This window comes from Musca domestica, unplaced genomic scaffold (assembly GCF_030504385.1).
Source record: "Musca domestica strain aabys unplaced genomic scaffold, Musca_domestica.polishedcontigs.V.1.1 90, whole genome shotgun sequence".
In the NCBI taxonomy this organism is placed as follows: Eukaryota; Metazoa; Arthropoda; class Insecta; order Diptera; family Muscidae; genus Musca; species Musca domestica.
Window position 1 is genome coordinate 1456580 of NW_026712436.1, and position 23355 is coordinate 1479934.

General features: G+C 36.2%; 1 protein-coding gene across 11 annotated transcripts in view; it reads right to left on the reverse strand.

Annotated features, from left to right (window-relative positions):
* LOC101899622 (supervillin) overlaps positions 1-23355 on the reverse strand; it is a 668298-nt gene that overhangs the window by 349145 nt on the left and 295798 nt on the right. The gene's annotated exons all lie outside the window — the stretch shown is intronic.

Here is a 23355-nt window from a genome sequence, read left to right on the forward strand (position 1 = left end):
CGTGATAGTGTGATTTCTTTATATTTGGCTGGAAAACCACAAGTGGCTATCGTTAGAACACTCCAGCACTTTAATGTGATTAAATGTTTTGTGTCTGGTAGCGTAGGCCGACGTCAAGGAGGTGGACGGAAGACAACAGCAACATCAGCAGAAATGGTTCGAAAAGTAAAAAAGCGACTTTATTAAAACCTGCGTCGCAGTGGCCGAAAAATGTCTCGTGAGCTGAACCTATCGCAATATTCCATTGGGCAAATATTGAAAAATGAGCTCGGGGTAAAGCCATTAAAATTCGAAAAAGTTCAAGAACTTACACCGCAACAGAAAGAAAATGAACTCAAAAGAGCTATAGAGTTGCTTCGCTTGGTCGAAAGTGCTAAACTGCCGAGTTTGGTTCTCTCCGATGAGAATATATTCGTTGTCCAGCAGTTTGTAAACAAACAAAATTATCGTGTTTTCTTGCCAAAGAGGTCAGGTGAAAATGTGCAACTTCGGTTGGCCACAAGAACTCAAGCGCCGGCCATGGTGATGATGGGGGGCGCCATAACTGCCGATGGTCGCTCTTCGCTCGTATTAATATTCTGGAGGGTGTATTAAAGCCTTGGGCAGGCAACCATTTTGGCCACAGACCTTGGATATTCCAACAGAACGCGCCACACAAGAATTTTTACAAAATGAGGTTCCTCGCTTCATTTCCAGCGCACAATGGCCACCAAAATCTCCGGATACCAATCCGTTGGACTATTGTGTCTGGAGTATTTTGGAAAGCAAGGTTGGCACTAAAAAATACCAAAGTGTCGATCACCTCAAGCAAGCGCTTCGCCGGGAATGGGCCAAAATACCGAAGAAAAGCATTCGGGCAGCATGTGACGGTTTCATTGGCCGAAATGAAAGCCATAATTCGTGCCAAAGGTGACCAATTCGAACAAATCTAAACTTATTCTAAAATTTGATGCTGTTTCCGACATTTTTTGCATTCATTCAATAAAATTAAATTAAAAAACTGTAAAAATTATGGCGTTTGACTTTGTTGCAGTTTTTTATCTCACCCTCTATGTGGCGTTGGGTATAAAAATCATGTAAGAAATCGAATATGATTGAATTATTCATACTCGTTGCAAACCTCTGCTACCTAAGTTTAAATGTGACAAGTATGTGATACCTGAAGAAAAATGAAGTAGGTCATATTGTCGACAAATTATAGTAAATTCCTCCAAAAATCGTTTCCTTAAAAAATGGTTGCTTTGGTAGGCCACCGGGGAATATAATTTGTATATTGCCCTATAGAAACCATCCGCTGATATGTTTATTTTCATATAACGAATTTTATACGCCTTCAAGAAAACAAATTGCATTTTTATTATTTCCCAAAATGGCGTGTTTGATGCGATACAAAGGTCTTTTCTATGGTTTCTCAGCTATTTCGGCACAAATTCCAAGAGTTCCCACTAATGTCTTGTGACCAAAACCACCGTCTTTTATTGCTTTTATTTGTGCCTGAGACAATTTAATTTTATTTGTGTATATTTATTTTTTGTTGTTATTTTAACTTTTATGGCAATATTTGGCAACATTTTCCATTTTTTTTGTTTTGGTTTCTTACGGTTAGTACCCATTATTTGGCATCGTTCCCATAAATCAAAGAGAATGCCAATTTAAAGGCCCAAAAAAGTTTAAAAATTGCATTCTTGTGTCGTCGCTGAATGCCTGGTTGCCTGTTCGTCGTTGCCTGTCTATCTGTCCGTCCGTCTGTCTTTGTTGATGTTTCGTGAAAACATGCAGAAAATTCTTCTAATACAAATTTTAATTGTTTACATAGAAAATTAGTAGAAGATTAAAGCGATACTGTTGATATGAATTATTAAAATATGCCATGACGGCATTATGGATAAATTTTTGGGGAATAAAATGGCCAACGCTGCATATTTTGGAATACGACCCAATTTGTTTATTTTTAAATCAATGAGTTACGGAATCGCGGTATTCTGGTAGTCATATGATCTTGGTACATTATAAATTTATATATTCAGAAGAAATGCTCCCACATGTTCCATTGTAAAGGACTCTAAATTCTCGTTTAAAAAATTTTGATATCAGGTAATTTTAGCCCCATTTTTTTTTAAATTTCATAGGAAGTCGAAAAAAATTAAACCGAATTTAATAAAATATATATAATTTTTTTGGACTGTGGAAAAAATATTTTTTTTTTCAATATTTACAGGAAAACCCCGTTCAACACAAAAACAAATCCAGCAGAATATAAATGTAGAACTAAAAATATCGGAATTTTAAAAGATTACATCGTATAGTAACCTAAATAGAAGAGCCTTAAGGCCTTTTCTACGCTTTTGGACATTTTAGGATTATTGTTCCGTTTATTTTAGATATATAGAGTCTTCTTTTAGATATATAGCACGATGATTATTTTGATGAGAAGAGAGCCCTTTTGGCCTTTTTTGGTGGTTGAAAACTCCATTTAAAAGGAGAAATTGCAAGTCAAAATATTCCACCAAATTATTTGCCATAAAATTCTAGAAGTCGATCCTAGAAGTCGTCAAGAAAGGAAGAGTCTAAATCTTGGAAAAACGCAAGGTGTTCATATTTTTTAAAGGTACATTTCACCGTACTTTGTGTGAGGTTTCCGAACCAGAGTTACCAGAAGAAGTGGAGTAGAACAAGTGTGTAGTAGAAATAATAGGTTGTGTGAAATATGAAGAGAACCGGATGTATATTTCAGATTTTTGATCGCTTTGGTTATTCAAATTTTTGACCCCTTGTGGGGGAGATACAAGAAGGAAAGGTCCGATCTATATTATATTTATAACAGATCTTGTGTTTATAGAAATATTGAGATGGGGCAAGTCTGAATGGACTCGGGTATTAATTTGGCGTTTTATAAGCTTCATGAATATTCAAAATGTTGACCCTTTGTTTGGGAAGTAGCACAGGGAGTGCGCCCATATATCCCATTTCACCGCAGAATAATGGGATGTGTAAAATATGAAGAGAACCGGATGTTTATCTCGAATTTAATAATCGTTCCGGTTATTCGAAATTTTGACCCCTTGTGGGAGACATACCAGAAGAAATTGTCCGATCTGTACCAGATTTATAACAGATCTTCTGTTGATGAAAATATTGAAATGTTCAAGTCTGAATGGAATCGGATGTTAATTTCGCGTTATAGATATTCAAAATGTTGACACTTTGTGGGAGAGGCACCAGAAGGAGTGGACCGATAAATTCCATCTTCACACCAGACCTTGGGTTAACAAAAATATATAATAACATTATCGCACCTTACCTAACATTGATGCAAATATTAGGATTTGCAAAGCAAAATCGGATCATCCTTTCTCTTTCTGTGAGATATTTTTGTACCGGAACATTTTGAAATACCCCTAAAAAGGGCTCAAAAATAGACCCCTTATGGTGGTCCTTTAAAAATTCTTTAAAAAATTCACGTCTATAGTCCTTTAAAAATTCTTTAAAAAATCCACGTCTATAGTCCTTTAAAAAATCTTCAGAAAATCCACGTTTATAGTTCTTTGAATATTCTTTAATTTTTTTTTTAAAAAATCCACATTTTTAGTCCTTTGAATATCCTTTATAAATTGTTTAAAAAATCCATATTTTTAGTCCTTTGAATATCCTTAAAAAATTGTTTAAAAAATCCACATTTTTATTCCTTTGAATATCCTTTAAAAATTGTTTAAAAAATCCAAGGCAAATGAAAAGTGACAGCTCTAAGCAACTTGGTTTATTTCCAATAACAAAACCAATAATGTGGCGTTTCCACTGCACTTGATTCACTCTCTATTCGTTGTTTGACCCTTAACTATGAAAAAACTACCTAATTCTTCACACAAAATTTTCTGAGCGAACACTCATATTTGTACGTTGTTCAAATCAAATCACTCTCAGAACAACGAAAAAATATGTCCCATCCCTAACAAATGAGAGCATTTATCGAAAAAATAAATTATGACATTTAAAAACTAAAAATAGAAAAATTTAATGAAATTTTAAAAATTTTTGGGAAGACTGAAAATTATGAATGAAAACTACAATGTTGAATGGCGTATGTACATTCAAACGAAAGTAAATTTTGTTTTCTCTCTCATTCGAGGTACGCATTTGGTCCACGAGTTGAAATTTCAACAGAAAACTGCAAACAAAAGAGGCAATTTTTTCAAAATGTTTCTATCGGCAGAAAAAATGTTTGACAAGTGTCTCTCCAGCAGAATTTAAAAATGGAAAAACACAAAAATATGTTCAAAATGTCAACATTTACACAAAAAGTTGAAAACGTGAATGAAAATTGTAAAATTAATGATATAATAAATCTTTGGGAGGAAAACAATAATTTCTTCTATTCGTATTAGTGAGAATTTCATGTATTTTCGTATAAATTTCCATTAAAATCAACAAACAAAATTTTTGAGAAAAGGAGTTATTTTACTATGAATTACGAATCGTGCCGTATGAACGGGTTAATTCGTGTACGTAATTCTGAGAGCGAACAACGTTGTTCGGTTTTCAATGGAAACATGCTATAACATTGGCTTCTATGACAACCAAAACCGATAAAATTTTAATTCGAAAATAAAACCGATAACATTGATTTTCATGACATTTTTCTTGTCATTTTTAAAACCAATAGTGACAAAATTGGTTTCTATGACAGTCCTGTATAACTTTCATAAGACCAATTTTAGCCATTTTCTTTCTGGGAATCCCCACAGAAAATGGTCATACGCCCCATGGGGAATATGTCCATTTTGGAAGCGAACATAATCCCCACTTTATTATGCGGGGTTATGACGAAAAAAATCGGGCATAGTCCCCATATTTGCAATGGGGATGGAAGAGTATTATTATTTTTAACGTCATTTTTCTAAAATGATGTTTTGTAGAAGGACCCTAATTATTTGTAACCCTAAAATATATATATTTTTTTAATATTTATAAATTCCTGGCTAAGGCGATATTTAGACTTATGGTGTATTTTGGAATTTTATGACAATTAAATTTTTATGCAATTTTGACTTACTAATGTCCCCTTTAAAGAGAGTTTGTAACAATATTTTGAAAAAATACCAAAATACTCTATGGTGACTAGGGAGAGTTTTAAAAATGGTAACCAAAATGATTTTCGTATTGTTTTCTGTAATTTTGCTGAAGACACTACTTTAATATTCTCTTAAAGGTTGCCTTTAATTGTTGATTGAATTTTATCGCACAATAAAATATATAAAGCTTTAGATGTCTCAACCAGTTCATTTTGTTTAACCCTTAAGTGTTAACATTGGCTTATATCCCTATTTGTCATCAAGTTTTTTTTTTTTTTTGCTATATTGCGAGCTCTTTCTCTATCATATGCATATATCTTTTCTCAAAATTTTATGAGATACACGTAACTCTAATTGTCATAACCAAATCCAATAAAAATAAAATGTAAAAGTATCCGCCAAAATACATGTTGTCGTTTCAAACTGACAATCGTAGCATCATCGCTACTCTAAGTATTCATCTGTTTACGTTGGTGTTTTTTCTTTTTCTTTATCTTTCTCTTTTTTTGACAATTTGATACAAATATTTGCGTACCAAAGGAAATGCAATATGAAAGCTAAAATCAAAACGATTTTGTTGAAACACAACGAACGAAAAAACACATAAATTTGTTTGCCGGCGGCGGCGGCCGGCACATGCATTTCCTTTTGGCGAAATGTGAATTGCGTATTGAAATTCTAGAAATAGAAATGTTGAATATTCATGGCACGTTTTATGGGAGAGATGTTTTTTTTTCGTGTCTTCACTGGGGGCTTATATTCATTCTCATGTACTTATTTTTTGGGGATTATTGTTTTGGCATTGGATTTCAATAAACAGAATACAATTTTTATATTCTGAAATTGCAGTGATATAAAAGGAGTATATATAGGATGAGATGAAAAAACTGCAACCAATTTAAGACTGCTGTCATTTCCAAGTCACCCGTCCGACAGCTGTTAAATTTATTCCACTGACAGTTCATTATATTGTTTACAAGCGTACAAAAGCATTTTGGTGAGAATTTTTCAGAAAAAAAATTTATTCGTGATGGAATTCAAGCATGATAGTGTGATTTCTTTATATTTGGCGGGAAAATCACAAGTAGCTATCGTTAGAGCACTCCAGCATTTAAATGTGAAAAAATCTTTTGTGTCTCGTACCATTACTCGTTACCGTGATACTGATAGCGTAGCCCGACGTTAAGGAAGTGGACGGAAGAAAATAGTTTCGCCGTGGCCGAAAAATGGCTCGTGAGCTGAACATATCACAATATTCCATTCGCAAATATTGAAATATGAGCTCTGGGTGAAGCCTATGAAATTCCAAAAAGTGCAAGAACTTACACCGCAACAAAAAGAAAATAGCCTCAAAAGAGCTAAAGAGTTGCTTCGCTTGGCCGAAAGTGATGAACTGCCGAATTTGGTTTTCTCCGACGAGCCAACATTCGTTGTCCAGCAGTTTGTAAACAAACAAAATGATCGCGTTTACTTGCCAAAGAGGTCAGCTGAAAATGTGCACCTTCGGTTGGCCACCAGAACTCAAGCACCGGCCATGGTGATGTTGTGGGCTGCCATAACAGCCGATGGTTGCTCTCCGCTCGTTAATCGACCGTGGCATCAGAATAAATGCCAAATATTATCGCGAAAATATTCTGGAGGATGTATTAAAGCCTTGGGCACGTAAATATTTCGAAAGTGATGAACTGCCGAACTTGATTTTCTCCTATGAGAAAATATTCGTTGTCCAGCAGTTTGTAAAGAAACAAAATTATCGCGTTTTCTTACCAAAGAGGTGAGCTGAAAATGTGCACCTTCGGTTGGCTACCAAAACTCAAGTGCCGGCCATGGTGATGTTGTGGGCCGCCATAACAGTTGATGGTTGCTCTCCGCTGTATTAATCGACCGTGGCATCAGAATAAATGCCGAATATTATCGCGAAAATATTCTGGAGGGTGTATTAAAGCCTTGGGCACGCAAATATTTCTGCCGCAGACCTTGGACATTCCAACAGGACTCAGCACGATCGCACTGAACAAGCGCCACCCAAGAATGGTTACAAAATGAGGTTCCTCGTTTCATTTCCAGCGCACAAAATCTCCGGATACCAATCCGTTGGACTATTGTGCCTGGAATATTTTGAAAAGCAAGGTTGGCACTAAAAAACACCAAAGTGTCGATCGCCTCAAGCATGCGCTTCGCCGGGAATGAGCAAAAAAAACCGCAGAGCAACATTCAGGCAGCGTGTGAAGGTTTCATTGGCCGTTTGATGGACTTAAATGGTGTAGAAGGTGACCAATTCGAAACAATCTAAACTTATTTTACAGTTTGATGCTATTTCCGACATGTTTTGCTTACATTCAATTAAATTTAAAAAAAATGTAAAAATTATGGCGTTAGACTTGGTTGCAGTTTTTTTATCACACCCTGTATTTTTTATTTCAATAAAAAGTATTGCTTTCAAAATTGTAAGCTATATTGTTGTTATTTCCAATGAAAGATGACAATCTCGGTTGGTTCTGGAGGTAAATTAAATTTCCAAGGAATCCATATAAAGGTCGAGCGTTTGGTTCTCAATGATATTGAGATTGATATGTTATCGAGTTAGATAGAAAAAAAATTTCCTAGTTCCTCTCATTCGTACGCAAATTGCTGCTCGATGTGTCCTTCGGAAATTGATGAATGCAATTCCACAAAATGTCTGCATAATTCCAAATAGTTCAAATAACCTTCTGCTAAAATAGATGAAGACCACATTTGAAATTTGAATACTCTCAGGCACTTGTAAATTGTTATGTATATTTCGGTTTCATGGTCTCACTAACTAACCATTTGTAATCTGCTGTTGCTGCTGCTGTGAAACATTAGTGCGTATTATGTCAAGCCATTGTTAGATGAAATGCAAACGAGTGGACAGACCACGACCAAGTCACAGCAATGTCAACCAACAAAGCCAACCACAAACAGAGAGAGATACAGACAGACGACAAAGAGAACAACTTGTTAACAACGACAAACGACCATCATCGTCGTCAACATCATCATATGCGTATGGCTTGTCCTCCAATCGACTTGAATAAGAAATCTAATATGAAATTGGAAGCATGAGAATTGTGGGTAAATTGCGGGTGGGTTCTATAACAAATGGGCTTAACCCACTAAAAATGCGAGGCAATGAATGGAAGTAATTTTTGGAGGATGTATATTTCTATAATTTCGAAATCGATATTGAATTTAAATCTAAATATATAAAAAAAGTCGTAGGAAATATTTAATCTATAGATGTCAGATTTATGGTCATAATTATACTCTACACCTCATGGAGGGTATTATGTCTTTGTGCATTTGTTTATAACATGGAGAAGGAAGCGAGATAGGCCTATAGTTCTTCATAGCATCACTTTCTTAGTCGATTTATGCATGTCCGTCCGCCCGTCTGTCCATGTATTTCTGTGAAGAAAATGCAAGTCGCATTTATTATCAGATTGAGATGAAATTTTCCAAGACGCTATTTGTTTGGCCCAAGGACGAACCCTCATGAAATTGGTGATAATCTGATCTGATTTAGATATAGCTCCCACATATATATCTTCAACCGATTTTGGGTTAATTGTGCACCAAATGGCCAATATCAGTCCAAATGGTGTGAATTTTGGCACATCTGGCCGAATTCAGTCTCGAAGCTAATACATCAATTTTTGTGAAAATCGATTCAAATATAGCTATATCACCCATGTATATGTTTCATCCGATTTGGTGTTTAGTTCGGTGGCGCCGAACTTCGAAAAGCCTCCACCATATGGAAGGAATTTGTAAATTTACCAAAAAAATAAAACTATTAAAAAAATATCAGTCGGTTTTGTCGACAGAGTTATGCCCTCAGCAAATGTTCGATTGAATCGTTGACTTATTTCGCATGTTATGACAAATAAAAATATTGAAAATTGTGACCCTTTGTGGTTGAGGCACCAGAGGTTTGCAGATATGTATCATCTATGTACCAATAGAAATAATCCGATCTCACAATCCTTATAATAGATCTTGTTTTGATGGAAATATTGAGATGTACCAAGTCTGAATGGAATCGGATGTCAATTTCGATCTTTATGAGTTTCACGGATATTCAATATTTTCCCCTTTGCGGGCGAGGTACAATGGAAGACAATCGGACTCTTACATCACATTTTATAAGAGTTACAATCATTCAAATTTTTTATCCTTTGTGTCCATGTTCGCCCCTGATACACTACTAATACAAATACTAGGATTTGCAAAGTTGGAACAACATTGGATTATCCTTTCCCTTTTTTTCCAGTAAAATATTTTTTGAAAATTTCTTCGAGACTTAATTCAAAATTGGGACGTGAAAAAATGGAGCAAAATTGGATGTAAATTTCGAATTTCCAGAGAACTTTTGGTACATCTGTCGTGCACCCCATCAGAGACCTTTATTCCAAATATCAGAACTCCTTTCCCCAAAGGCCAAATGTAATCAAATTTAGTACTTTTCGTATTTTTATATATCCTTCGCCTGGAAAAGGAGGGTATATTTACTTTGTCGTTCCGTTTGTAAAATCCCTAAATATTCATGATCAGCATAAAATTCTAAGTTGATTTAACGATGCCCGTCTGTCTGTCTTTCCGTCCGTCTGTTGAAATCATGATATAGCTCATATTCTTTGACGTAGAGCTTAAAAATTTGGAACAACAATTCTTATTATGTCTAGGATGGTTGGTATTGAAATTAAGATATATCGGTCCACGGTTTGGTATAACCACCATATAACGGTGTCTCCCGACATTCGGTGTTTTGATTATTTTCGCCACATTTTTCCACGGATTTTTCTAAAACTTGGTATTTGTAGGTCATAATGTGTTCTAGCTCCGGTGGCGAAACATTGTTTGTATAGGTCCCCGTTTTTGTGTAGCCCCCCATATTGAACATCCTGATATTCTGTATTTTGATGCTTTTTGCCACACTTTGTTACGGATTATTGTAAAATTTGGTATTTGTAGGTCATGATGGATTTTAGCTCCAGTAGCGAAACATTGTACGTAAAGGTCCACGTTTTCGTATAGCGCCCATATAATGTTACATCTGGAGATTCAGTATTTTAATTATTTTTGACATGGATTTGTCTAAATATTGGTTCTACCTCCGAGGGCAGAATATTGAATAATTAGGTCCACGTTTTCCTATAGGCCACATACAACGATACCCACCTATATTCGGTATTTTGATAATCCTAGTCACATTTACCCACGAAATTGCTTAAAATTTGTTATTTAAGAAGATTTGGTAGATGACAATCCTTGAAGTATAAAATTGTCTATGAAGGTTCCCGTTTTGGTATGGCCCCCATATAATGGCCTCATCCACATTATGGCTTTTAGAAAAGTTTAACAGAATTATCCAAACGGTCTCATTGGTATTTGTAGTTTAAAGTGGAACACGTTTGAATTCAGATATTTTTATATAAAAATGTTTTTTACTCAAAGGTGGAGGGTATTAAAAGTTCGGCTCGGACGAATTTAATTCTTTTTACTATTTTTCCAAATCTACCCACATGACCATAATGCCATATTTTATTTCCAACTCTATTCCTTCCTCAAATCCCAAATTTAGTACCATTTATTATTTTTCGTATACTTTTAGTACGCATTTCTAAAATCATTCCTTTATTGTAAACATTTCCAAAAAAAAAAAAAACACCTCCTTATAACAACCCTATTTTCCAAACTTTTTATATCAAATGCCATGTTTGAAGCCTAATCCGTTCAAATAATACCAAATGGTTTTAAATTTCCCCAATTCAATTGATTTCGTACATTTTAGTACACTTATAGTCGAACTACATTGACCCAAATGCAAAATTTTAAGTTTCTAACCTCAGCCTATTCGCTTAGACCTTGACTCAGCCAGTTACTACTGAAATATTTTCAAAATTCATGTATCGAAATGAATGTACAAAAATGACAGTAATTAATTAATCAATACACCCACAGAGACCGTTAGTACATTTAAACTTTGATTTTGACGTCCCCTTTCATTTATAAAGTTTGCAGAAAAAAATTCTGGTTCAATCCAGAAAACATCAATGACTAACAGAATGCAACTTATTTTTTATTTGCTTGTCTGTCTGTTGAAATCAGCCCACATTATTTAACGTAGAGTTTTCACATTTGGCACAATAGTTTGAATTGTGTATGTGTATTCATATAGTCTCCATATAACGGTACCGCCCAATATTCGGTACATATTCCACGAAATCGTTCCAAATTTGGTATTAAGAGTTTTACAGAAAATTGTCTACATAAGTCCACGATTTTATATAGCCGCCATATGAGGGTATTTGAAGTTCATAATAGGTCCAAGCTTCGGTGGCTGGGGTTATTATCATTATCATTAAGCCTCTAAGTTTTTGATGGATTGTAATTCGTATCATCATTTGAAATTCGACAATTTGAATTCTAATTCATAGCATATCAATTGTAATTCGAAAATTCCAAATGCAATTCATAGCCCGTGTCCACCACGTCAGCGCTTCATGGGTTAACACCTCAATCATTGCAAAGTACACACAATATTTCCATACACTTGCATTGTGAAGTCCTTCTTCTGGTTCATTGATTCGTACAAAGGTACTCGTACATCTCTCGATGTCATTATTTGTGAGTTCGCCTGGTGGTGGTTGGTCATACTGTTCTACATCTAACGCTTCTGAATGGCAATGTCCACCGCCGGTCTTATTGTCATTGCGTTTTGTTGTTTGTCATTGGATACTGATTTGTTTGTTTTACTTTTAAGCTCTTTAAAGGTTTATATTCCATTGCTTCTTCTTCTTCTTCTTCTATTGTCCACCACCACCCACCCATACACCTTCATAATTTGTTATTTGTTTTCCTTTGTTGTTTGTTTTGTGAAAATCTATCATCTTTTAATGCCATAACAAAACATAAAAGCAAAGGCAGACAGACGGACGGACAACAAGGCGGCCAATTGAATTAACCAGAGCAGCTACAAACGTTGGCGGTATGTCTAAAGAAGCGGTGATATGAAAATCAGAACAAAATGGTCTTAAGTGAAATAACCCTTGAAATGTCATCAAGTGCAATGTCTACGTGCAATATCAAAAGCGTATCAGGTGTTGTGGGCCAGAGAGCACCTGATTTTTGTGTTTGGTTTCTGTGGAGGCGGCAAGCTAAGCAAAATTAGAAAAAAGAACAATAACGTGAATGAAAGTATTTTTTTTTTTTTGGAATAAGAAACCGCAAATGAGAAATCTTTGTTAATAATATTGTAGAATTCTTGAAAGCTCGTAAGAAATTCGGATCGAATTCTAAAATTTTGGCTTCATTTGTAAAGATTACGTGTTTTCCTTTTATTGACCGAAACTTCCCTCTTTATGGAAGGAGGTACGAAATGGTATGGGGAAAAATCTCACAATAATTGTGCAATATTGTATCAGAATATTGAAGAGAACCGGATGCTTATTTCGGAATTTATGATCGTTTCGTTCATTCACATTTTGGGCCCTTTGTGGGGGAGGTACATGAAGAAATGTTCCGATCTCTAACATCTTTATAACAAATCTTGTGTTGACTGAAATATTGAGATGCACCAAGTCTAAATGGAATCGAATGTTACTTTCGCGTTTTTCGAGCTTTTGCGCCTTTGTGAAGGAGGTACCAGCAGGAGTGGCCCGATACATTCCATCTTAACAGCAGATCTTGTGTTAGTAGAAATAATGACAAATGTGAAATTTGAAGAGAACCGTATGCTTATTTCGGATTATATGATTGTTTTGGTTATTCAAATTTTTGACCCTTTGGTGGGGAGATACCAGAAGGAATGGTTCGATCTCTATCATCTTTACAACAGATCTTGTGTTGATGGAAATATTGAGATGTGCCAAGTCTGAATGGAATCAGATGTCAATTTCGCGTTTTATGAGCTTCATGGATATTTAAAATTGTCACCCTTTGTGGGGGAGATACCAGAAGGAGTGGACCAATATATTCCATCTTTACACCAGACCTGGGGTTAATATAAATATTGTGATGTGTGTAATTTGTGGACAATCGGACTCTGACATCACATTTTATAAGAGTTATAATTATTCCAAACATTGACCCTTTGTGGGGGAGGTACTTGATGGAGTTTACCGATATTATACATTTACGCACCTGACCTAGCACTGATGCTAATATTAGGATTTGCAAAGTTGGAGCAAAATCGGATTATCCTTTCTCTTTCTGTGCAGTAAAATATTTGTTTTGAAAATGTCGATCTTTTGTGGGTGAGGTACAAGAAGGAGTGGACCGATATTGCCCATCTCCGAACTCGATCTAAGCTTGGACCATATCGGAACGGACGGGTGGACGGACAGACATCACTAGATAGACTCCAAATATCCTGAAACGGATTTGGTCCAGGGAGACCTAGGGTCTAAAACCTTTATTTCAATGAGGCACGTTTTGGCCGTTTTGCACGTTTTGACCTCTCCAGCCATATGACTGAGGGTATAAAAATACAAAATATTACAGAAAAATATTGACATTTTTATCAGCATCTTTTTTGCGTTTTTTCTTAGATTTTATTCTTTTCTCCTAAAAGGGCATTCTGAATTGGTGATTATCAAAATTATAAGCGGTCTAACTAACGTACCCTTCTTTGGTATACATTTTATATATTTTGTTATATATGCGATATTCTGGATATCTATTTCACCCGATAAAATTATTCGATGGTCATCCAAATTGCTAGGCTTCCAGCCCTAAGCTCTAGCCCCATGCAAAATTCTGTTGATTGGTATATAATTGCAACCTGTAGAGCAACAGCAAAATCAGGAAATATTTCTGTTTTTAGTCCATTTCAACCCCTAAATATGTTGCGAACATCTCCCTCATCAATATGCTTTTATTTTGACCTTAACCTCACCTCAAATTCGTAAGGATCGGACAGTGATTACAATTTAACATGGACAGACATACATAGCTAGATCCACACAGCCCGGCGAGATAAGAGTTCGAAGTGTTTCTTAATTTCATACCACCGTACAAGTAAATATTACGATGTGCCACGTTTGATCTACATCGGGTAATCCCCTCGTCCTATATATTTTATTGGAAAAGTTTTAAAATTTTTTGGGGAAGGTACCAGAAGAACACACATTTGTGCTTAAATAGCAAAAATATTGAAATGTGAAATATTAAAAAAATCAGACCCTGATTTCACATTTTTAGCGAAGGTTAAAAGTTATTAGCCATAATTTGTACACTTTCGATCGAATCGCAATACATTTATTTACCTCGAAGTAGAGGCTTTAAAAGTTCGACCTAGCCGGAATTGTTATTATTTTACTTGTTATTTTAATCATGTGAGATGAAAAAACTGCAACCAAGTTCAGACTGCTGTAATTTCTAAGCCACTCGTCCGATAGCGGTTAAAATTATTCCAGTAGCAGCTCATTATATTGTTTACAAGCGTACAAAAGCATTTTGCTGAGATTTCCAGAAATAATATTATTCGCAGTGGCTGAGCATATCGCAATATTCCATTCGACAAATATTGAAAATTAAGCCCAGGGTAAAGCCATTGAAATTCCAAAAAGTGCAAGAATTTATACCGCAGCAGAAAGGAAACAGACTCAAAAGAGCTAAAGAGTTTTTTTCGCTTGGCCGAAAGTGGTGAACTGCCGAATTTGGCTTTCTCCGATGATAAAACATTCGTCGTCCAGCTGTTTGTAAACAAATAAAATGATCTTGTTTACTTGCCAAAGAGGTCAGCTGAAAATGTGCACCTTCCGTTGGCCACCACAACTCAAGCGCCGGCCATGGTGTGGTGCGATGGTGTTGGCCGCCATAACAGTCGATGGTCGCTTTCCGCTCGTATTAGTCGACCGTGGCATCAGAATAAATGTCGAATATTATCCCGAAAATATTCTGGAGGATGTATTAAAGCCTTGGGCACACAAACATTTTGGCCGCAGACCTTGGACATTCCAACAGAACTCAACACCATCGCACTCAGCACGCGCCACCCGAGAATGGTTACAAAACGAGGTTCCTCGCATCATTTCCAGCGCACAATGGCCACCAAAATCTCCGGATACCAATCCGTTGGACTATTGTATCTGGAGTATTTTGAAAAGCCAGGTTGGCACTAAAAAATACCAAAGTGTCGATCACCTCAAGCAAGCACTTCGCCGGGAATGGGTCAAAATACCGGAGAGCAACATTGGCCGTTTGAAGGCCATAATTCGTGCCAAAGCTGACCACTTCGAACAAATCTAAACTTATTCTAAAATTTGATGCTATTTCCGCCATTTTTTGCTTTTGTTCAATAAAATTTAAAAAAAAAATGTAGATATTATGGCGTTTGACTTTGTAGCATTTTTTTTATCTCACCCTGTATTTATTATCGCCCTTATTATACCCTCCACCAAAAAAGGTATGGAGGGTATATTAAGTTTGTCATTCCGTTTGTAACTCATCGAAATAATCATTTTAGACCCAACAAAGTATATATATTCTTGATCAGCGTAAAATTCTAAGACGATTTAGCCCTCTTCGTCCGTCTGTTGTAATCACGCTACAGTCTAAACGAATTAAGATAGGAAGCTAAAATTTTGCACAGATCTCTCTTCTGTCTGCAGGCAGGTCAAGTTCGAAGATGGGCTATATCGGTCCACGATATCGTATATCCCCCATATAACTGTAACCTCCGATATTCGGTATTTTGATGATGTTAGCCGCGCTTTTCAATGGAATTGTCTTAAAATCAACACAAGTAGTTACTTGTGAGTACTTCACCCCCTGAGAGAGAATTGTCTATACAGGTCCACGATATCGTATATCCCCCATATAACGGTACCTCTCGATATTCGGTATTTTATGATTTGACCCACATTTTTCATCGGAATTGTCTGAAAATCCACACAAGGAGTTCCTTGTGGGTACTTTATACCTCGGCAGAGAATTATCTATATAGATCCACGATATTGTATAGCCCTCATATAACGGTACCCCCGATATTCGGTATTTTGATGTTTTTAGCCATATTTTTCAACGGAATGGTCACAAGGGGTTCTTTGTACACAAGGGGTTCTTTGTGAGCACTTTACCCACCGACAGAGAATTCTCTATATAGGTTAACGATAACGTATAGCTCCCATATAACGGTACCCCGCGATATTCGGTATTTTGATGATTTTAGCCACATTTTCCAATCGTATTGTCTGAAAATCCACACACGGAGTTCCTTGTGAGTACTTTACACGCAGACATAGATTTGTCTTTATAGGTCCACAATATCGTATATCTCCCCATATATCGGCACCTTCCTATATTAGATATTTTAAAGATTTTAAAAGAATTTTTATTGGATTTTATTTTTTTGAAAATTTTCTAATTCGTTCCAATTGGTGGAGGGTATTCAAAGTTCGGCCCGGCCGAACTTACTGCTTTTTTACTTGTTTTACATCAGTTTCCTTCAACACAAACATTTTTTGTGACACACACAACCACCTATGGCAATTCAATATCTCATTTTCCCCACCTCCTCCGCATTGTGGTTTCCGTGGTAATGTTAAATCCTACTAATAAGATTATATTGTTACACATTACTTAATACCAGTGCGACATAACGTCTAAGCTAAGCCCCATTAGTTAGTGGCAGCAGTACCTTTGCTTTTGGTTTTAATGAGCATTTACCAGAAATATAGCTGACAATATCAATAGCTAAGCACTGCTGCCACTGGCTCATTGACCCCCTTTTTTCCTGATAAATACACCTAACCCCATTGATGATTATTATCTATTCTTGTGCTCATATAGCGATGAGATTTACTGTGAGAGTGTTACTGTGTGTGTGTGTGTGTGTGTGACAAGGTAAACACACAACCAATAACTATCATTACAACAATCACTTTACAAGTGTTGGCACCATGCATGCAACCTTTCGGTGTAATACTACTTGAATGTTAGGTGCATCCAACACCGTCAAATGGAACCCGACTTGCAACCATCCCCCACATTGTTTTTTTGTTTTAAATAAAGAAGGTGGTGATATCACCCACTCCATCATCATCCCCAGTTACAGCAGCATCCGTATTCAGCTTCAGCTTCCATCCAATTGTTGTAAGCCTGCAATTCAGTTTGATCATCATTTTGTTTTGATGTGTGACTATGCAAATCTGTTCGACGATAGCTATCTCTGCTGCTATTGACATTGTGGGACAAACACTCGACGATGCAATGAATTAAAATTAGAAAATAACAAAAAGCCGAAAGAAAATAGAACTTGAACTGACAAACAGATCAACTAACAAAGGGGGTCGTAATATGTAAATTCATTTTATCCCCTCACGCCCGAAGATAGGGCCGAATTTTCCATGTACAAAATTTGTCATTCTCTCAAAATATGAGTACGTTGATTTTCTGAGCATGGTGGAAAAATGTAGATAGGATCAACAAAATAGCGAATATCGGTGGGGGTTGTTATATAGAAATCTTGAAACAATATGGACAGTTTTTGGACACCCATTATGAAGTATAAAAAAAATAATATTTTTACAAATCCGAAAGATTATGCAGTCTAAATGGTAAAAATACGGAATATATTGTAAAAGTACCTTTACATTGAGACTATGTAAAAACATGGATGTATAGTAAATTATACGCCAAAGGTGATATACAGGATGTCATGAAAAAACTGCAACCAATTTCAGACTGCTGTCATTTCTAAGCCACTCGTCCGACAGCTGTTAAAATTATTCCAGTGACAACTCGTTATATTGTTTACAATCGTACAAAAGCATTTTGGTACAATTTTCCAGAAAAAAAGTTCTTCGTGATGGAATTCAAGCGTGATAGTGTGATTTCTTTATATTTGGCTGGAAAAGCACAAGTGGCTATCGATAGAGCAATTCAGCATTTAAATGTGAATAAATCTTTTGTGTCTCGTTCCATCGCTACTTACCGTGAGCCCGACGTCAAGGAAGTGGACGGAAGAAAACAGCAACATCAGCAGAAATCGTTCGAAAAGTAAAGAAGAAACTTGATCGAAACCCGCGTCGCAGTGGCCGATAAATGGCTTGGGAGCTGAACATATCGCAATATTCAATTCGGAAAATATTGAAAAATGAGCTCGGGATGGTAAAGCCATAGAAATTCCAAAAAGTGCAAAAACTTATACCGCCACTGAAAGAAAATAGACTCAAAAGAGCTAAAGAGTTGCTTCGCTTGGCCGAAAGTGGTGAACTGTCGAATTTGGTTTTATCCGATGAGAAAAAATTCGTTGCCCAGCAGTTGGTAAACAAACAAAATGATCGGGTTTACTTGCCAAAGAGGACAGCTGAAAATGTGCCCCTTCGGTTGGCCACCAGAACTCAAGCGCCGGCCATGGTGATTGTGTGGGCCGCCATAAAAGCCGATTCTCGCTCTCCGCTCGTATTAATCGACCGTGGCATTAGAATAAATGCCGAATATAATCGCGGAAATATTCTGGAGGGTGTATTAAAGCCTTGGTCACGCAAACATTTTGTCCGCAGACCTTGGACATTCCAACAGGACTCAGCACCACCCAAGAATGGTTAAATTTTAAAGTTCTAAGTCTTATTGAGCCCTCAGTAACCATTTTGTACAAACGCTCATTTACAATGTTGTACCATTACGTAATTTTAGTACGCTTAATGTACCAAGTTCGTTATCCCATCCTCTGCCTAGGCGGAATCAGTCAGGCAGTTAATAATCTATCCATGACGCTTTGAATCAAAGGCGATAGATAATTTTCTCATTCGGTATTTAACTTTCCGCATACTTTCGAGTCAGGGGACGTTAAGAATACATCATTTATTTTTATTGATCCTTGATCCTTTAAAGGAAGATGACACCTTACAGGTCTTCCACAGAAAGTAGCTTTTTGACGGGTCTTTTGTCAAAGGATCTCAATGTATAAGTCTCGTGTAAAGAGATGACATTTTACAGGTCTTTTATAGAAATTTGGCCCTTAATAGGTGGTGGTGGATGGGCCCGAAGGAGTAGAGGCGTATCATAAAGAGATTTTTTACACTTCTTCAGAAAATAGACATTTGTTAACAAATTTTCTGTACACAATGGGGTTTCTATGAGGCTTCTACAGACAGACAATATTTATAAGAACTTCCACAAATCAAATATATCTCTCAGATATTCTACATATAGAATTCATAAATATTGAAGAACTTCTACGATTATTTTACGGGATAAAATATTATATTTAGTATTGTCATGGTTAGAAGTCCTCCGAGGAACCTTCCTCTGTAGATGACAATCATTCTAAAGTATTACCGGTATTACACCTATAGAGGAGCTTTATAAGGTGTTCCCTTGATTGAGGATTTTTAGAGTTCTTTTTCAATAGATCTCCTATCAATAGGAGCACTTCTTTATACAGAAAACAAATTAAATATTTATCTCTTTTATTAATTTTCCAATTTGTTGTCAAATCATCCCACAAAATTAATTTCCACACATAATCCACTTTTCAACACAAAACTTAAAAAATTGTTTTCAGTGTCTGGTATTATATTTTTTCAAGAATTTCATGTCAAATTTCTTTTAAAATATGAAGGAGGGTGCAAGGGTTGTCCGTTTCTTTCTCTAAAGAATGTGAAATATCACTTGACTTCGCACTATGTTGTGAAATGATTTAATGTGGTCTGGCCGCCCATCGATGAGCCCTTGTGACCGACAGTTGCCATAATCGAATACGAAAAACAATGGCCAACTAATTGCTGTAGCATGTCTATGCTAAAAATTGAGCAAACATTTTGAAGAATTTACGAGGTTGGTACTTAATTGTGGGATTTTGAAAAAAAAATGTGATATTCAGATAAAAATTATAATATTTTTTAGAAAAAAAAAAATGTTCAAGGAGAAATCAATGTATGTGGTTTTTTGGATAGAAGAAATATAAAACAGCATCCGTCAGTCATATGAAAATATAATAAATATGAATTTAAATTGCATGGAATATACAGGGTGAGATAAAAAAAACTGCAACAAAGTCAAGCGCCACATTTTTTTACATTTTTTTACATTTTATTGAATGAAATCAAAAAATGTCAGGAATAGCATCAAATTTTAGAATAAGTTTCGATTTGTTCGTTTTGGTCACCTTTGGCACGAATTATGGCCTTCAAACGGCCAATGAAACCGTCACACGCTGCCCGAATGTTGTTTTGCGGTATTTTGGCCCATTCCCGGCGAATCTCTTGCTTGAGGTAATTGACACTTTGGTATTTTTTAATGCAAACCTTGCTTTCCAAAATATTCCAGACACAATACTCCTATGTATTCGTGTCCGGAGATTTTTGTGGCCATTCTGCGCTGGAAATGAAGCGAGGAACCTCATTTTGTAACCATTCTTGGGTGGCGCGTGCTGAGTGCGATGGTGCTGAGTCTTGTTGGAATGTCCAAGGTCCGTGGCCAAAATGTATGCGTGCCCAAAGCTTTAATACACCCTCCAGAATATTTTTGCGATAATTTTCGACATTAATTCTGATGCCACGGTTGATTAATAAGAGCGGAGAGCGACCATCGGCTGTTATGGCGGCCCAGACTATCACCATGGTCGGTGCTTGAGTTCTAGTGGCCAACCGAAGGTGCACATTTGCAGCTGACGAATGTTTTCTCATCGGAGACGGAGAAAACCAAATTCGGCAGTTCACCTCTTTCGGCCAAGCGAAGCAACTCTTTAGCTCTTTTGAGTCTATTTTCTTTCAGTTGCGGTGTAAGTTCTTGCACTTTTTGGAATTTCAATGGCTTTACCCCGAGCTCATTTTTCATTATTTGCCGAATGCGATATGTTCAGCTCACGACCCATTTTTCGGCCACTGCCACGCGGGTTTCGATCAAGTCTCTTCATTGCTTTTCGAACCATTTCTGCTGATGTTGCTGTTTTCTTCCGCCCACTTCCTTGACGTCGGGCTACGCTACCAGTATCACGGTACGAACGATGGTACGAGACACAAAAGATTTATTCGCAAATGCTGGAGTGCTCTAAAGATAGCCACTCGTGGTTTTCCAGCCAAAAATAAAGAAATCACACTATCACGCTTTAATTCCATCACGAATGACTTTTTTTCTGGAAAATTCTCACCAAAATGCTGTCGTACGCTTGCAAACGATATAATGAGCTGTTACTGGAATAATTTTAATAGATGTCGGACATTTCCGTTTTTCTGCAGTCATAAAGGATAAACTTCAAATGAAGAAATCTGACTTTCCCTTATACATCTCCCTTCTAACACCAAAAACCCTTTTGAATTTTTTTTTGCGTCTTCTTACCCAGTAGAGTATTCATATGTCATTCCCATACAACTCAGCCAAAATTCCATATCACTTTCATAATTCAAAATATAATTTAATTAAAAAAAAAAAAGAAATAATTAATTAACATGAGTTGTCCGCAATCATGTTCTGTTCATTTATTCCATAAATTATTAAAAAATTAATTTTATTAATTCCCTCCCAATTGTCAACTGTTTTGTTGTTTTTTCTTTTCAATTTATACCCATGTTTCGCTTTATTTTTGTTTTGATCTAAAAATACAACCAGAAAATTAAGTAGAACGCAACAACAAATGATTTGTTCTTTTTCGGATTAAAATTGAGTAAAGTATTTTTAGGCAGAAATACAAAAAAAAAAACAAAAACAAGCAAATTCTGAAAATAAAAAACAGCTAAGTAAATGATCAACGAATAAAAAATACATTTAGTAAAAACCACTAGCAAAAGACAGACACACACGAAACCAGTGCATTTTAAATAAATAAAAAAAAAACAATCACATTAAAAATTTGGGAATAAATGAATGCAAAAATACACGGCGAAAAATATAGAGGTTAATACAACTCTAAAAATTGATTTTGTAATTTTTTGAAAAGTTATATTCGAATATTAACCTCATTTAGACATCTTAACAACGAAAACGTAAAAGGGTTATATAAAAGAGTAGTGAAATAACTGACTGACTGAGAATCAACAACCAGATGAAACGGCTAGAGCTAGAATCTTGAAATTTTGCACAAGAGTCAGTTTTGGTGCTTAAGCGTGAGATAAGGCTAGGTTTGTCACATTTTGTACAAAAAGTATATGAGAAGTACTAAAATGTACTAAAAATAGAAAAATTGTTATTGGAAAAACTGAATGAGCTACAATTCGGAAATTTGGAATGAGAGTCCCTAATGGAGTGCAGGGTAGAAGTACCAAAGGGTTTTTGGAAGTTCGAAATTAAAGGTTACGAAAAGTTCTAAAGTGGTACTAAAGTTTTGAAAATGCTACCATTTGGCATTACAAAATTTGTTTTGAGAATCAATATTGGGAAGTAAGTTTGATATACAGAGTGAGATGAAATAACTGCAACCAACTTCAGACTGCTGTAATTTCTAAGCCACTCGTCCGACAACTGTTAAAATTATTTCAGTGACACCTTATTATATTGTTTACAAGCGTAAAAAGTTATTTTGGTGAGAATTGTTGCGGAATAGAAGTTATTCGTGATGGATGACTTCTTTATATTTGGCTGAATAACCACAAGTGGCTATCGTTAGAGCATTCCAGCTTTTAAATGTGAATAAATCTTTTGTGTCTCGTGCCATCGCTCGTTACCGTAATACTGGTAGCGTAGCCCGACGTCAAGGAAGTGGGCGGAAGAAAACAGAAACATCAGCAGAAATGGAAAAAAGTAAAGATGCGACTTGATCGAAAGCCGCGTCGCAATAATTCATTCGCAAATATTGAAAAATGAACTCGGGGTAAAGCCATTGAAATTCCAAAAAAGCTCAAGAACTTACACCGCAAAAATAAAGAATATAGACTCAAGAGAGTTAAAGAATTGCTTCGATTGGCCGAAAGTGGTGAATTGCCGAATTTTGTTTTCTCCGATGAGAAAACGTTCGTTGTCCAGCAGTTTGTAAACAAACAAAAAGGATCGTGTTTACTTGCCAAAGAGGTCAGCTGAAAATTTGCACCTTCGGTGGGCCACCAGAACTCAAGCGTCGGCCATGGTGTGGTGCGATGGTGTTGGCCACCATAACAGCCGATGGTCGATTACCGCTTTTAATCGACCGTGGCATCAGAATAAATGCCGAATATTATCGTGAAAATATTCTGGAGAGTGTATTAAAGCATGCCCAATGCTCAAACATTTTGGCCGCAGACCTTGGACATTCCAACTCAGCACCATCGCACTCATCGCGCCACCCAAGAATGGTTACAAAATGAGATTCCTCGCTTCATTTGCAGCGCACAATGACCACCAA